The sequence below is a fragment of the Musca autumnalis genome, unplaced genomic scaffold (genome assembly GCF_047663935.1).
Source record: "Musca autumnalis isolate F117 unplaced genomic scaffold, ASM4766393v1 scaffold_2, whole genome shotgun sequence".
In the NCBI taxonomy this organism is placed as follows: domain Eukaryota; kingdom Metazoa; phylum Arthropoda; class Insecta; order Diptera; family Muscidae; genus Musca; species Musca autumnalis.
The window spans coordinates 213,302,752-213,320,234 of NW_027411755.1; the positions used below are offsets into that span (position 1 = coordinate 213,302,752).

Genomic DNA, 17,483 nt, shown 5'->3' on the forward strand with positions numbered 1-17,483 from the left:
CTGTATTTCACATATTTTCGTATGCTACATATATTTCAATAATATCTTCTAAAATGTTTATATGTACATTTTTTCTGTTTGAAATTCACTTCAGACAAGTCAATAAAACAGAGAAATCTGTAACCAGAGCCACAATCTTCCAAATGTCGAAAATGGGGAGCTATCGTTCTATGGGAGCTATATGAACGCCTAGACCTATACCGACAAATTTCAGATGGAAAGTTTATTACCAAATTTTAGCCAATTCGGAGAGATATTGAGACCATAACCTTCGAAGTACAGAAAATCGGTAGGTTCTGGTTATGGGAGTTATATGAAGACGTGGACATATAACGACAAATTTCAAGTGGAAAGTTTTTTTACCTCCAACGAAGACTGAATACAAAATGTCAGCCACTTCAGTTTGATATTGAGGCCACAACCTTCAAAATACCGGGTATCGGGAGGTACGGTTCTATGGTAGCTATATGAAGACCTGGACCTATTCCGATAAATCAGGTCGAAAATTGTGATGAACGAATACTTAATACAAACTTTCAGCCAATTCGATGGGATATTTAGGGCACAAAGTCTGGTTTAGCAAATATGTCAAAATATGCAAAAAAATAGGTCCAGACTAAATGTCCGTTCTAAAATTACTTATTGGTGCCACCATAGTACAATTGTTTGCACACCCGCCTTGCACGTTGAAGGTCGGGCGTTCGATTCCCGGCCAGCAAACATCAAATTTCCAACGATGTCTTATTTGTCCAAAAGAAACTTTGATTTGCTGAAAGCTAACTCGCAGGGTAGTGGTGTAGGGTATCGTATGGTCGGCCCTGTCCGACTATAGCCTTTGCTTACTTGTTTTTAATTCTGTTTGATTTTTTAAATTATTTTTTTAAAATATTTTTCTTCAGCTACTTTCCATTTCTTTCTAATTCTGTTTGACTTGATTTGGAGATATGGAGTAGTTAAAGTCTGTCTCGGGTTTGTTTGGTTTTTGGTCAGACCGAAATTTGTCCACACCTTTTCGAGCATGAATGCTTCAACTATTTGATGGGGAGTTTTTGAAGCCGGCACAAAATTTTTGCTAACGATGTGATGCAAACTTCTTTGTATTCTGTTAAAATATATACTTTGTGATTCTTGCTAAAAACTATAAAAATATATACATACATATATGTATATAGAAATTGGTACAGAAATACTCCCTTATCACAATGTGTTAGAAAAAGATACCGACGATCCACTTCCCAAAGATTTTGCGATTCCTACACAATCGTCTTTAATTTTATTTAAAATTTTAATTTTTATCACATTCATAGACGCCTGCTAGTACACTTTTTAATAAGAGCTTGTTTCTAGGTGGCTTTAATAACATGCTACTATCGTAAAAAAGTACAGTCGTAATTAGTTACATATTACAAACTATTGAATGAATATCTTTAAAAATATTTTTGAAATTACACCCCAAGTTTAGGGCTTCATTTACACCCCAAATTTAAGTGAATAAATATTTTGGGGCGTGAATGCATACTTTGGGGCCTAATTGCATTTTCGTTGTTTGGGGTGATAATGCATTTTGCAAATGCACCCCAATTTCAAAAATGCATTTTGGCCCCAATGAAATTTTGGGGCATAATTGCAATATTTTTTTAGGGCCAAATTTCCTAGTTTGGGGCCTTTTTGTATTGGGGCAATTTTTCAAATTGTAAAAACACCCCAAAAATTGGGGTCAATTTTCATTCCCGTTTGGGGCGTTATTTCTTGGGGCTTTATTTTACGCCCACGAGAATACCTCATAGATGTTTTCTTACAGAAAACCAAGAGGCCTTCTCACAGAAAATTAGGAGGTCTTCTCATAGAAGACCAAGAGAGCTTCTCATGAAAGATGCGACCTAAGATCTTCAGCCAAAAGAAAAAGAGGACTAATCATAGAAGATCGTGGTCCTACCCTAGAAGAGCAAGATGACTTCCCATACCGTGAGGTTTTCTCATAGAAGACCATAAGGTCTTCTCATAGAATAACATGAGAATACCTCATAGAAGATCTAAGGGTCTTCTCATAGTAGACTTAAGGGTTTCAGAAGACCTAAAGACCTTTTTATAAAAGACTAGAAGTTTCCTTATAATAGACCAAGAGGTTTTCCACATAAGATTAAAAGGTCTTCTCATAGAAGACCAAGAGAGCTTCTAAAAGATCTTCATCTAGAAGAACAAGAAGACTAATCATAAAAGGCCGAGATGTCTTCTCCAAAAAGAAGAAGATGACTTCGCATGGAAGACCTAAGTGCCTTTTCATAGAAGGTCATGAGATCTTCTCATGGAAGATTAAGAGGTCTTCTCATAGAAGAACAAGAGAACATCTCATGGAAAACCGAAGGTCTTATCATAGAAGATCAAAAAATTGTATTAAGAAGAAGAAGAAGAAGATTAAGAGGTCTTCCCATAGAAGAACAAGAGAACATCTTATCATAGAAGATCAAAAAATTGTATCAGAGAAGTGCAAAAGGCCATACAACACCGAGAGGTAATCATAGAAGACCCAAAGGTGTTCTCAAATAAGATCCGGACGTATTTTCATAGAAGATTTATGAGTCTTCTCATAGTCTATCAAGGAAACTTCTCCTAGGAGACTAACAGGTCTTCCATTTCCTAATTCCAAATTCTCATCATAGATCACCAAATATTCTTATCATAGAAGACCAAGAATTCTTCTTATAGAAGGCCAATAGGTTTTCCCATTAAAGGCAATGTGTCTTCTCAACGAAGACCCACAGATCATTAGGTCTTCTTGTAGAAAATCATGAGGTCTACTCGAAGAATACCAATAGTAATCTCGCAGAAATAGGCTTTTCGCAGAAGATCACTAGGCCTTCGTATAGAAGAACATTAGGTCTTCCCAAGACAGCCTCTTAGGTTTTCTCATTGAAGACTCTCAGGTCTTCTCAGAGAGGACTATTAGGTCTTCTCGTTAAGGAACATTTGGTATTTTCATAGAAGACCAGTCAAGTATTCTCACAGAAGGCCATTAGGTCTTCCCATAGAATATCAAGAAATTTTTCTGACATTCAAACAATCGGACTATTCATAGAAAATCATTAGGTCAATTGATCTTCTAATAGAAGGTCCATCGATCTCGAGCACTGCCTTATCTGCTTGCGCAAGTACCCAGGCTTCGGAACCATACATTAGCACAGGTAGCATCAGTGTTTTGTAAAGTGTTGTTTTGGTTTGACGAGATGTTGCCTTGTTTTTAAACTGCTTACTTAAGCCAACGTAGCATCAGTTGGCCAACATAATTCTACTCTTTATTTCACAACTGATGTTGTTTGTTGTGTTTATGGCGGTGCCGTGGTTTACTACCTCAATATTATAGGAACCAACATCCACTGTTGGTCCTAGCGCGTCGACACCATCAACTTTGTCTTTTCGCCGTTTACTGCCAGACCCACTTTTGTTAATTCTCCTACGACCTTCTTAATGGTATCAGTTACTTCCTTTACTGATCTTCCCATGATATCAATGTCATCAGCATAAGGAAGTAATATGTGGCTGTTGCTGTATACAATACTCTTTTCAAATTTGCATCTCGTATAAACTTTTCCTGCAGGATGTTGAACACGCGAAAAGCTGTCTCCTTGTCTGAAATCTGTTTTGGTACTGAAGTGTTCAGAGAGGTTCTTTCTTATTTTAACTGGGGACTTGTATCAGTTAATGTCATTCTACAAAGCCGAATGAGCTTTGCGGAGATACCAAATTCCGACATGGCTTGGAATACCTTTGCGCGTAGGGGCTGGAAGGTGTCGATCTGCATCTCTTGAGACTTCGCCAGCATTTGCCGCAGGGTAAATATCTGGTCAATGGTGGACTTGCCTGGCCAAAAGCCCCATTGGTATGGTCCAACTATTTCATTGACCATGGACTTTAGTCTTTCACATAATACCCCTGACAATATCTTGGGCAATAGGGAGAAGACTTATGCCTCTATAGTTCGAGCATACAGGCTTGTCTCCTTTCTTGTGGACGGGACGTAAGATACTCAGTTTCTAATCGTCGGGTACGCGTTCTTCCTGCCAGATGGTGCTAACTAGCTGATGCATACACCTTATCAGCGAATCACCTCCGGTTTTGAACAGCTCTTCTGGTAAGCCATCTGCTCCTGCTGCATTATTATTCTTTAGTCGCTTTATTGCTGACTTTACCCCATCTTGACTGAGCGGTAATTCAATACCACCTTCTGGGATTGGATCTGTGATATCTTCGTCGTCTTCGCTACTATTGGACACCAACAGTTTGGAAAAATTCTCTTTTCATATCCTTAGCACACTATCTGTATCAATTACCAAATTATATTGCTGGTCTCTACATGAGGATGCGCCTGTACCAAAACCATCAGTTTGATGTTTTACTCTTTGGTAGAACTTTCGGACTTCATTCTGGCTTCTGTACATCTCGATAATACAATCTTCATATCTCGGCGAGATAAAGCTATTTTGAGATGTGTGTCCGTCCGTCCGTGTGTCCGTCTGTCCATTATAAATTGTAATCAAACTCCAGGCCGCAATTATGGTCCGATCGTCACGAAATTTGGTATGGAGGTCGGTTTCACATCAGACTAGATCGCTTTTTAATTGGTGATGATCGTGAAATATTTAGCCGGTGAAATGGACCAAAAACATAATTTTTATCCGATTTTGTGGCTGCTCTGTAGGTCGCAATAATAGTCCGATCGCCTGGAAATTTTAAATAAGGTAAGAGAATATGACAAAGAAGAAGCATGCAATTTGAGATGGCGATCAGATAATATTTAGATGGTTAAATAGACCATAACTTTTGTGTGAAAATTGTGAAAAATTTTAATATACAGCTTTTATCTTTATTCCTGGAAGGGACATTCCGGGCAAGTAAGCTATACTTGGAAGAGGAACGTTTGACCATTCTATTGATGTCGACTGTGTTGGTGTACATGATAAGATAACAGAGTTACAGCCTAATATACCCTGTTATTTCTTGGTAGTGTATTCATAAACACGCTAGAGGTCGCAATTATAGCTCAATAACCACTAAATTTTGCACGAGGTAAGACTTTAAGTCGAAGTAGATGCTTACAATTTTTGATGATGCTCTGATAATATTTAGCGGGTAAAATGGGCAATTACTTTTGTATGAAAAATACAAAAAATTTTTTGGTCTATATTTTATTTCGTGGAGGACATATACCGCCTGATATACTGATCTTCCCATGATGCAAATTGTAATAACGTGTCTGCCTTTTTTTTAAAACGGCCAGGCAAAATCAAATTTTCAACGGTGGCAAAATATCCTTCAGTAAGGTTTGCGAAATTTTCTGAGTATTTCAGCCATGTAAAACTTCTCTACAAGTGGTGTCTTAAGAGATAAGCTGTGGGTCCCATATCATTGAGCGAATATGTTTCAGGGTACACTCACTCATTGCTATGAGAGAAGAAGAAGTCTCCATTGTCCCTTCTAGGATGTTTGTGAAACAATTATTATATTATTATTTAAGCTTGGTGTGATACGGTACCAGAATCCACAAAGTTACTTCTTACAATAAGTTTATTTGTTCCATAAAGAAATTTTGATATGTGGAAAGTTAATTCCCAGGAGTTAAGGTGTAGGGTATCACATGGTCGGCCCTGTCCGACTATAGCCTTTTCTTACTTGTTTTCCATTATGCTGATATGTTATCGGGACGAGTAGTGCTTTTATTAAGCAATTGGGCTAGTTGAGTGGAATATGCTGTGTCTATCTGTTGTGATTGCAGCTTGCCGATGTCTAATTTTCGTGTTGTGTCTGTTCGTACTTTATTTGCTACGTTTAACCGGATACGTACCTTTGCTGCAACAAGGTAGTTGTCCGAGTCTATGTTTGCTCTGCGGAACACTCTCGATGAATGTCTCCCATCTATCACAACGTGATCAATTTTGATTTCTTGTTTTCTGATCCGGAGACAGCCGGATACCCTTATAAATGTCGAGATGCTTAAATCTTGTGTTGCTATCTACCATGTTTTTTGCCGCAGCAAAGATTATCAGCCTCATTCCGTTGTCAGATGTTTCACTGTGGAGACTGAATTTCCCGATTGTTGGGCCAAAGATATTCTCCTTTCCAATTTTGGCATTAAAATCGCCTGGAATAATTTTAATGTCACGGGCAGGACAACGGTCGTATGTTTCTTCTAAGCGCTCATAGAATATATCTTTGGTCTGTTCGTCTTTGTCTTCGGTTGGAGCATGAGCGCAGATAAAGCTAATGTTGAAGAATTTTGCTTTTATCCGTATTGTAGCAAGTCTATCATTCACTATAGTGAAGCTGAAGACCAGATGTTTTAACTTCCGACTAAGTACAAATCCGCAGCCAAACTCATGCTTTGTGTCATGGCAGCTATAATGCAGTGCGTCACCTTAAGGTGTTGCAGGTGCAGATTTGCAGATCAGGGTCCTTAAAACGTTTGCGGGGTCGTCAACTTTAGAGTGGTTTGTTTTTCTTTTCTTTCGTTTTTTCATAGTAGGCTGTTTTTTTTTCTAGGGGAGGGTTACTACCTTTAACGGGTGTTAAAGGTAGCTCCCCAGGTGGCACCACTGCGAGGTCAGTGTCCACTTGAGATGAAAGAGGGACAAAGATAGATCGTGGGCTTTGCACATGTTAAAACCGGTCAGGACCGTTCCTTGGTATCTTTCATCCCCTACGTCAAAAAATAGAAATTACTAACTAAAAAACGCATTTTTTGAGTAATGCTACTCTTTTAGTAAATAAACCTTTAGTTCGTTGGGATGTAGATTGAGTAGAGTTCTCTGGACACTTACTACCCATCTTCCACTTTACTTTGTGTAATGATAACATTACGTTTGTGTCCTTCTACCTACTCTCGTGTGGTTTAAGTGAACTTACAGATCCTTTGGAGTAGAATCATCATATCCCAATGTGAACATGAGGCCAACCAATGAAGCACTCAGATTTCTTAACCACAAATGTTGAGCAAAAAAGTGCAACACTATAAAATCCATTGCGTCTGTTTGATGTTTCATTTGAGGGGGAAACGAGAGTGTGGGAAATTGATTTGACCAATTTTTACAAAACAACAACCCACACACGGTAGCAGTAAAATAACCAAGCAACGTAGCTATCCCTTGACCATAGAATGCTTAAATGAATGGACTGTAGATAAAAACTAATCTGCATAGAGTAGAAAAATTACAACTAAAAGCGAAACGGGATTGCATTAACGCAGGACACAGGAGTTGGTGGGTATTGAAAATAATTTCAACATTTTTAAAAATAAAAAAAAAATATTTTGAATTATTACGAATTCTGGTTGGTGAATTAGAGGGACCAATATTTTTTCTAATAGAAAGTTTATAAAATTATATGTATTTAAATTTTTATTGAAATGAAAAAAAATGTATCTTGTTTACCCTATCTATTATAGCAATCCCCAAACTCTGATTCATTGATTTGTTTTATGTGGATATTGAAGGCATTAGAAGCGAATGTAAGGTAGAAAACATTAACTACAAAGAAATGTTTTATGGTTACACACGTTCAGCGGTAGCCCATTTGTTCCTCCATTTCCACAATAAGGAGTTCTATTTGTTTTGCTTTTTAGATATAGTTTTAACATAAAATTTTGTTTGGCTTTTATTCTACTGCATGTAGATTTTGAAAAAAAAAGCATTTTAATTTGAGCTACCAGGTATTTTAATCATCTGCACTCTTCTGGTCTGAAACCACAACTTCGATTAGTTAAGGTACATGCTTATTGTCTACAGGATTAGTTTTGTATATTTAATTAAAATGCTAGTGTTTTCCATTGGTTTAACCAAAAAGGAATAAATCTATCTAAATAAAAAAATTCTTTCATTGTAGTTGTAATTTCAAACCAATAACATACTCAACATTTGTATTAGAATTACTTAAAACACAACTGTAAAATTCGGTAAAATAACATATGGCTTCTCTCTTGCAATAGCCCACCCCCTCAAATTCTTAAATAAAATCTAAAAAAACTATAATTTCTTAATGAACTCAGTAATTGCTAAATAGCATTACACCAATGCCAACAAATGAAATTGCCTTTAGAAGTACAAAAAAAAAAAAAAAACAAAAACAAAACGCACCCAAGCAAAATAAAAGGAGGATCTCGACATTAACATTTAAATTAAGCATTTTGCATCAACAATTTGGTGCCGAAAATAAATTGTATCTCATTAATATAATGACATTCTTTCATGTGGTTCCATTCATAGGATGCTGTTTAAATTTTAGTTTATGGTCCATACTTGTGTTAGACACGATAGGTTCTAAATCATTTGCAAACTAAATCTATGGTCACACTTGTAAAGTGGATTTTGATTAACAATAGTTTTTTGTATGTGATATATAGAAAGCGTATAGGTTTTTATATTGTTCGTATGGTCAAGAATGCATAATATGTTTTCATGTCATCAGTATTGATATATATTTGGGCAGGGTTGCCATTACGTGTAAACCTAAATGACTTTTCAAAATAATCACTTCTGAGCCATCGTTACAAAATGTGGTCAAATCTTTGGATTACATAGCTATTAGGAACTACATGTGTTCTTCATGTTCGAAATATTCCTCCAATTTGCATAGCTAATGGTCACCCTATAAATATAAATACATACACATAGTTCTAGCACCACATTAAAAGTCACTGGTGCAATGAGTTATGGCAAAATGTCAGCGGTTTGTTAGTACATTCAGATTTGTTTCTTTCAAAATGAATTAATATCTCAAAAGTACTAACACATGTTGATATACATATATGTTTATTAGAATGGGTGGAAAATTATCGAAAGCAACTAGAAAAGTATCAGTCACAGACAGAAATATTTATAACCCTAGTATGACTTTTTTAATTTTTTTTTTTTTTTTTTTTTTGATTTCTTGCTTTAGCATAAATGAATGCACTTTGCCTTATTAAAATAAAATTTTAAAATTGAGAAAAGCTAACACACATAGCAATTTAATACTTGTAAATATATGTTTTTTCAACTTACAGAAATCGATGATTTCTTAGTTGAATCGTGCTGTCAGCTTGCAAATACTTTGTTCTCATTAATATTCTCATTAATATGAGAATACTCAATGCTTAAAGAGTTCAAGTTTTCACTAGAAAAATCATCATTTCAAAAACTGAAAAGCCAATTGATAATTCCCTTCGCCGGGATGAAATCATGATATTGTAGCGATCAGTAAATTTTGCAGGCTGTCAGTGCGTTTTGTAAACATTACACTCTGTAAACTCCAAACTTAAGCAATCATACGATTGAACCTTCAACAATAAAAAACAAACAGAAAGCAGCGAAGGCACGCGCAACAGGGAATTTTTAAATAGACTCCAACAACATACTCACAGGTAACTGTGTTGATGTTATTTCAATTTACAGAAATCGATTCTTTCTTAGTTGAATCGTGCTGTCAGCTTGGAAATATTTCGTTCTGGTGTTTTTTTTTTTTTTTTTTTTTTTGGGAAAGCCGAAAAGTGAGCTTCATTCTCATTAACATGAGAATACTCGATGCTTAAAAAGTTCAGGTTTTCCCTATAAAAGTCATAATTTCAAAAACTGAAAAGCCAATTGATAATTCCCTTCGCCGGCATGAAATCATGATATTGGTACACAAAGAAAAATGGCCTCTATATTTGTTTGCAAGCAGTTCCAAACATAACATATGTTTGGATCCTGCAAACAAATATATGTTTAGGTGCAAACAAATTATATGTTTGGTTGCAAACAGATACAAACCCAAAAGCCACAAAAAAAACAAACACATGCACCAATGGGCGCTTTCTGAGAGCAAGGGAGCGTAAATGTCAATGTGAAATACATTGAAATGTATGCTCACTTGCTCTCAGCAAGCGCTCACTGGCTATTTCTGACATACATATATACACATCTATAAATAGTGGCGTTTTTTATTGAAGGGCATAGAAAAAATGACAAAAAAAAAACAAAGACACATAGGTACATACAAAATTCCAAAGAAATACATAATACATTTTAATAAAAGAAAAACTGAATGAAATAATTTATAAAAAGTCGCACTTTTAAAAAGAAAAATTGTAAAGAAACATCGTTGAACGCTCCTCCTTAGATGTGAAATAAAACACATTTTCTTCAAAGTTGAAATCATCAGCGGGAAATCGACACCTGGAATCAAATGATTATATAATGTAATAAATAGGTACATCCATATTTCAAATATACATATGTATGTATGTATATGAAAAAATGTATTGATGTAATTACCAATATTAAATGCGATTTCTTCCTTGTCCAATAAAATATTTCCATTCACCTGTTTGATTCAATTATAAAATGTATTGGACATATAATTTACTAAAAAGCACAATTTCTTTAAGAAAATACAAAACACTGATTTATTCACTCACTTTACCGTCTTTACTCAACGATATTCTCTAGAACACTGATCAAAAAAAGAACAACATATTTAATACCATTTTTTTCTTTTCCTCTTCGCTTGCTACGTTGGTTAACAACAACAAAGCACGAAACACACGTGTTTTACGCATACACATCACAAAACGTCTGCGTCTCCTATTACACCATGCACACAGCTCTTTATTATAAACCAGCATTCCGCAGCTGCGAGAGCCCTGTTGTTACTCTCTTTGACAAAAATTCTCTCCACCCATAAAAAATATGTTCTAACATAAAAAATATGCTGGTACCCAAGCATAAAAAATGGAGATATGTTACAAAATGTTGCAAACAAATATTTGTTTGGATCCAAACATATTTCTAACATATATTTTTCTGCGTGTAGCGATCAGTAAATTTTGCTGGCTGTAAAGAAAGTAATGATGAAGTTAAGCCAATGGGGGAATACCCGCGCAACCAACCGTACATTTACTAAGGTAGATACATCAGCAATCTGCTACAGCAATGTCAAAAAGATTTACATAAATAAATAATTTCGTACATTTTTTTTATCACAACTACATTCGAAAACAAGTAAGCCAAGGCTATAGTCGAACGTGGCCGACCATGTGATACTCTACACCACTACCCCTGGGAATTGGCTTTCCACAAATCAAAATTTCTTTATGGAACAATTTAACTTATTGTAAGAAATAATTTTCTGGCACCGTATCACACCAAGCTTGAATAATAATATAAAATTTGTTTCACAAACATCCCAGATGGGACAATGGAGACTTCTCTCATATCAATGAGTGAGTGTACCCCGATTTATATTCGCTGAATAATATGGGACCAACAGCTTATCTCCGAGTCCGATCGGCGTGTCCAAAGACACCACTTGTAGAGAAGTTTTACATGGCTGAAATACTCAGAAAATGTCGCCAACAATACTGAACGTTATTTTGCCACCGTTGAAAATTTGATGTTGCCTGGCTCGGGAATCATTTTGAAAAAAGGTGGCAAAGCGACCCATGCTGCAATATATCCCAGCAAAAATTCGGATCCATTAGTCATTACGTAACCCATTACAAAGTAATGTAAACAAGTTTATTTTCGCATTACAAGTAATGTGAAAAGTAAGGGGATACTTCTTAAAAAATTACAAGGCAAACCCACTTACTTTGCTCCTCACTAAGTAATGAGGACGGTGGCACAGTGAGTGTGTGTCCGATTATAAATCCTAGGGTTGTGTGATCAACGCTCACTGTCGGCACGCGAGTTTTTTTAATTAAAAAATAACAGTTCGTGGTGCACATGTGCACTGCACATTTAAGTTCTTAAGCTACCCAGCAAACCAAATGTCGGATGTCCGACATATCGAAACAATTTCGGAAGCAAAATCGTTCAGATTTCGTATCGATTTCTATACGATTTTTCGTAGGGGAATGCGTTCAGATTTCGTTCCGATTTCGGAGAAAATGTCGGAAGTAAATTTCCCTTCGAATTTGCTAATGTTTTTCTTCCGATTTCGTTACGAATTCGGATCGATATGTCGGAAACAAATTTCCCTTCGCACAACAACCACCTTTTGTATATATCTAACAAGCAACATTTTAGTTTGTTGTCGAACAACAAAATGATTGTTTATAAAATTCGCATATACATTTTTTAAATATTTTAAATATAAATGAAACATATAATAATTCAATGTAGTGCTGATAGACTCAACATATTCGTACAAAAAGTTTACTTTGTTCTACTATAATTACAAAATGATAACAACAGTGAAAATCATTAGATATCTTTGAAATTATAATCTTCCAATAAAAAACATAACAAAGAAAATTTATCAATAAAAAAGAGGCATCAGAGAAAAATTTTTTCCTTCGATAATCATACGGAATTATTCCAAAATTGTTCAGAAATCTTTACCAAAGTTCGGAAGGTACCTCAGATTTTCATACGACATTATTCCGAAATCGTTCAGAAATCTGTACGAAAATTCGGCGGAAGAAATTCGAATTCCGAATTTCCCAAGGGTTTTCTTCCGATTTCGTTGCGAATTCTGACCGACATCGATCCGATTTCGGTCCGACATTTCGTTCCGAAATTATGTCAACCACTTCATACAACTTTCGTTAATATATCATTACGATTTCGGATCAGATATCGGACGTAACGTCCGAAATTTATTCCGATTTCGTTACGATATCGGTACGATTGGTTTGCTGGGTACTCTTAATGTTTGTGTGCGTGGCATAGTATGTAGTGTCTTTGGCTAGAAATCAAAGGGTTCGTGTGTTCAACTCGCACAGCAAGCGAAATAAAATAAAGTAAAATAAAAGTAAGAAGTGTGATGAAAATAAAAAAAATTCTCTACATCAACTGTTCTAAAAATAGAATTTTTTTCACCTTACTTTTCAACTTCTAGTGGCCACAGAATAACTAGTTATTCTAGTGGTCATAAAATAACTAAAAACTGAGTGCGACATGCCCTTGTAAAAATAATGGGGAAGAAAGGGGTTTGCGAGTAGTTACGGCTGCCAAAAATCCCTTACAAAACCCATGATTTTGGGAGGACTTTTTTTGCTGGGTAAAGTTGGTCACCGCATAATGAAGAGCTTTTGGAGCATTATATCAGGAATCATGGCACAAAGGATGCGCCCAACGACAAAAATAAAGAAATTCATGACATCGTTTTAAAAATTTAAAAATGCAAATCGCTTCAAAACATTCCAAATTTTTCGAAACTCAACATACTCTTTCCATTTTTCGCGGTTCTTAAGAAAAAAAAAGGCGCACAAGCATGTCTAATTTTGAAGAAAAAATTTTATTTAAAAATGAGAAAAAATGGTTATATTTCTAACGAATTTATGAAACAAAGGACTATTTTTAATACCTTAACTTAAGTTGAACCAATTAGTAAATTGCCTTAGCTTCATTATACCCTACACCACTATGTGGGGAGGGTATTATAAATTGGTTTTGGCCAAAAAGTTTGTAACGCATCGAAATAATGGTCGTAGACCCATACTTATATATACCAAAATGAATGTCTCGACGAGCTGAGTCGATCTGGCTATGTGTGTCCGTCCGTCAGTCCGTCCGTCCGTCCGTCTGTCCGTCTGTCCGTCTGTCCATCTAAACCTTGTAATCACGCTACAGGTCGCAATATTGATCGGATCGTCACGAAATTTTGGATGTTGATGGGGGTCCCGGAGGGGAAGAAGCCTATTGATTTTGGTGATGGTCGGATAATATTTAGGGGTCGGAATGGGCAAAAAACTTATGTCGATAAAAAGACAACGTTTTTTTCCAAAGCGAATATCTCAGCTTCTATACGGGGTATACCAAAAGCAAAACCTGACAATAAAAGTAGAAAATATCGCCTTTCTAATGATGTAAAGTAGGTTCTCGTAGGTGATCAAACAACGAAGATATGACAATAGTCGCAAATAAAACCCAAATTTTCATTTTTGAAATTTTAATTATAATGACGAATATCACAGCTTTGGTTGGGGACTTTCCAAAAGCAAAGCCTGGCCGTGAAAGTAGAAGATCCCATCTTTACAATGATGTAAACTAGGTCGGCGTAGGTGACCAAATAACGGAGATATCGCAATAGTAGGTAATACATCCCATTTTTCCACTTTTTTGGAAATCACGCTACAGGTCTCAATTTTGATCGGATCGTCACGAAATTTTGAGGGTTAATGGGGGTCACACAGATGAAGAAGCCTATTGATTTTGGTGATGATCGTATAATAGTTAGGGGTCGTAATGGGCAAAAAACTTATTTGGAGAAAAAGACAACGTTTTTTTCCAAAGCGAATATCTCAGCTTCAATATGGGGTATACCAAAAGCAGAACCTGGCTATGAAAGTAGAAAATATCGCCTTTTAATGATGTAGTGTAGGTTCTCGTAGGTGATCAAACAACGAATATATCGCAATAGCCGCTAATAGAACCCAACTTTTTATTTTTGCGATTTTAATAATAATGACGAGTATCACAGCTTTGGTTGGGGATCTTCCAAAAACAAAGTCTGACTATGAAAGTAGAAAATCCCATCTTTACAGTGATGCAAAGTAGGTTGGCGTAGGTGGCCACATAACGGAGATATCACAATAGTCGGCAGTACATCCCATTTTTTAATTTTTTTGTAATCACGCTACAGGTCGCAATTTTAATCGGGTCGTCACGAAATTTTGGGGGCTAATGGGGATCCTACAGAGAAAGAAGCCTATTGATTTTGGTGATGGTCAGATAATATTCAGGGGTCGGAATGTGACAAACAAAAATATTTGGAAAAAGGCCAACGTTTAATTTCAAAGTTAATATCTCCCTTCTGTACGAGGTATATCGAAAGCAAAACCTGGCAAGGAAAGTAGAAAATATCACCTTTACAACGATGTGAAGTAGGTTGTCATAGGTGGTCAAACAACGAAGATATCGCAAAAGCCGCTAATAGAACACAACTTTTCATTGTTGCGATTTTAATAATAATGACGAATATCACAGCTTTGGTTCGGGACCTTCCAAAAGCAAAGTCTGACAATGAAAGTAAAAAAATCATTACAATGATGTAAAGCAGGTTGGCGTAGGTATCCAAATAACGGAGATATCGCGATAGTCGGTAACACATCCCATTTTTCCACTCTTTTGGAAATCACGCTACAGGTCGCAATTTTAATTGGATCGTCACGAAATTTTGGGTGTAATTGGGTTCCCACAGAGGAAAAAACCTTTTGATTTTTGATAATGGTCGGATATTGTTCAGGGGTCGGAATGTGACAAAAAAATATTTGGAAAAAAGACCAACGTTTTATTTCAAAGTTAATATTTCCATTCTGTAGGAGGTATATCGAAAGCAAAACCTTTCAAGGAAAGTAGAAAATATCACCTTTACAACGATGTGAAGTAGGTTGTCATAGGTGGTCAAACAACAGAGATATCGCAATAGTCGGTAATGCATCCCTTTTTCCATTTTTGTGCAATCACACTACGAAATTTTGATCGGATCCTCACGAAATTTTAGGGGTTGATGGGGGTCTAACACAGAAAGAAGCCTATTGATGGTTGGCATACATCCCACTTTTCCATTTTTTATTTGTGTTGTACTGTCGATGCACTTAAATGCGTTTCAAAAAAATTGACCTGTGTTAATGTAGACATTCAGAGCAAAGGCGCTAAGCTATCCCAATTTTAATATTTTGATTTTTATTAGTCAAAAGCTTATGAACAGGGGTAGTGGTGTAGGGTATCACATAGTCGGCCCCGACCCGACTATAGCCTTGGCTCACTTGTTTTTCTAGTTATGAAAATTCCTCTAAATTGAAGGGGTTGCCATATATTTTGGTTATAATATCGGTCAAAATGAAAATATTTTATATAGATGTATGGATTTCCTTAAAGTTTAAGATACTTTGCAAAAATTCGCACAAATGGCCGCTAGCACCAAATTGCAGCCTAGCTCCTGTAGATTTCAAAACTGTATAGACTTTTTGCGGAAATTTGCGGTTTTGACAGTTATGACCAAAAGTTTAACACCCTTTTTAGTTGCTGAATTTATTTTTTTTGGAATATTTTAAGTAATTTTATTACCCTTTCATAAATTTGGTTTCAACATAATGTTTTTTGTACTATTAGCGATTTATATGTCAAGGTAACTTAGAGCTGTAATGAAAACTCACGAAAAAAAGATTTGGGGTTATTCACTTTAACAAATAACTTATTTTATTTTTGGGACGCCCTAATGTTGGACCACATTAAAATGTGGAGATTTTTCCCCGCATTGAGAACCAGAAATACTTTATTATAAGTAATTCTGCAGATAAATGTGGTTAAATCTTATAAAGTACCAAGAAAAGGATGGTAACCCTATATGGAGGCTGCGGTCAAAAGCGGACCCATATGACATTTCTTTATAAGATGGTGTTCTAAAGTCTGAGATCATTATAAGAACGTAGTCGCTTAGAATATTTGGTTGACATCTGCCCAAATAAATCGATATATAAATCATAGGGGAGTAAACTTTATCATGGACTAATACTGACAATTTTTCGTGGGGATGCTAACAATGCAATAATAACTCCTGGTACCGGATTACAGCAAATTTGGTTGAACAATGTCTTGGTAACAGTAAAATACTCAAATTCAAGATAATTCGTTTCATGGGAACCACGCGAAATTTTGGACCGAGGACCCCAATATTTTATGTAGAGTGTTTTTAGGCCACTATGACCCATTGATAACAATTTCAGTTCGATATAGCATTTAGAAGTATTTTTGTCACACCTTGCCTTGTAAGTGCCATCACTGTGCATGGATTTGCCCACGAAAATCATAATATCGCTGTAAACAGGACAACAAGATCTACCTACAATATATTTTAACATTATATTTTACCATGAAAAACACAATATCGCTGAGTTTTGGAAGAACTCTGAAAAGAATTCCAAATGGCTCTAGGTGATTATCCAGCTGAATACAACCACAAGGTACATGGTCCCTATAACCCAGCTCGCTATTACGGCAAAGCTGATGTACCTTTCGGTCCAGATAAATTGGGTGAATTAGGAACTTGGTACGGTCGACGCAACAAGACACCCAAGTGCAATTGTTGGTGCCTTTAGTCGTGCCTGGTGGCGTTGGAATCACAAATACGTTCAACCCAAGCGTGATGGTATTGCTCCATTCCTCCAACTCACAGCGGCTGCTATGACATACTTCTATGTCATCAACTACGGCAAGTTGAAGCACCAAATAATATCGCTGTAAACAAGACAACAAGATCTACCTTTGGTAAAAATGTACAAAGGACCATCGAACGGTCTGCACTTAAACAAAATTTTGAGCTTGTGTGGGGGAGGTGCCCTAAGGAGTGGGCCGATATGTGTCACTTTCGAACTTAAACTGTGTTCGGACAAAATATGTTCAATTCCAAAGTTTAAGTTTAAGTTTTCAAATATTTGTGGGGAGGTACTGGAAGAAATATTACGATATGCAAATTTTAGATCAACGCAGTCTCCGGTTCTAGAGTTGTCGTGCGCCCCAGCCATTACACAT

At 36.1% G+C, this 17,483-nt stretch overlaps 1 protein-coding gene and 1 pseudogene across 14 annotated transcripts in view; both read left to right on the top strand.

Moving 5' to 3' along the window:
* The window catches only part of LOC141395239 (CUGBP Elav-like family member 1-B), a 569,810-nt gene that overhangs the window by 221,030 nt on the left and 331,297 nt on the right, over positions 1–17,483 (top strand). The window lies entirely within an intron of this gene.
* Positions 16,811–17,195, top strand: LOC141395167 (putative ATP synthase subunit f, mitochondrial; annotated as a pseudogene).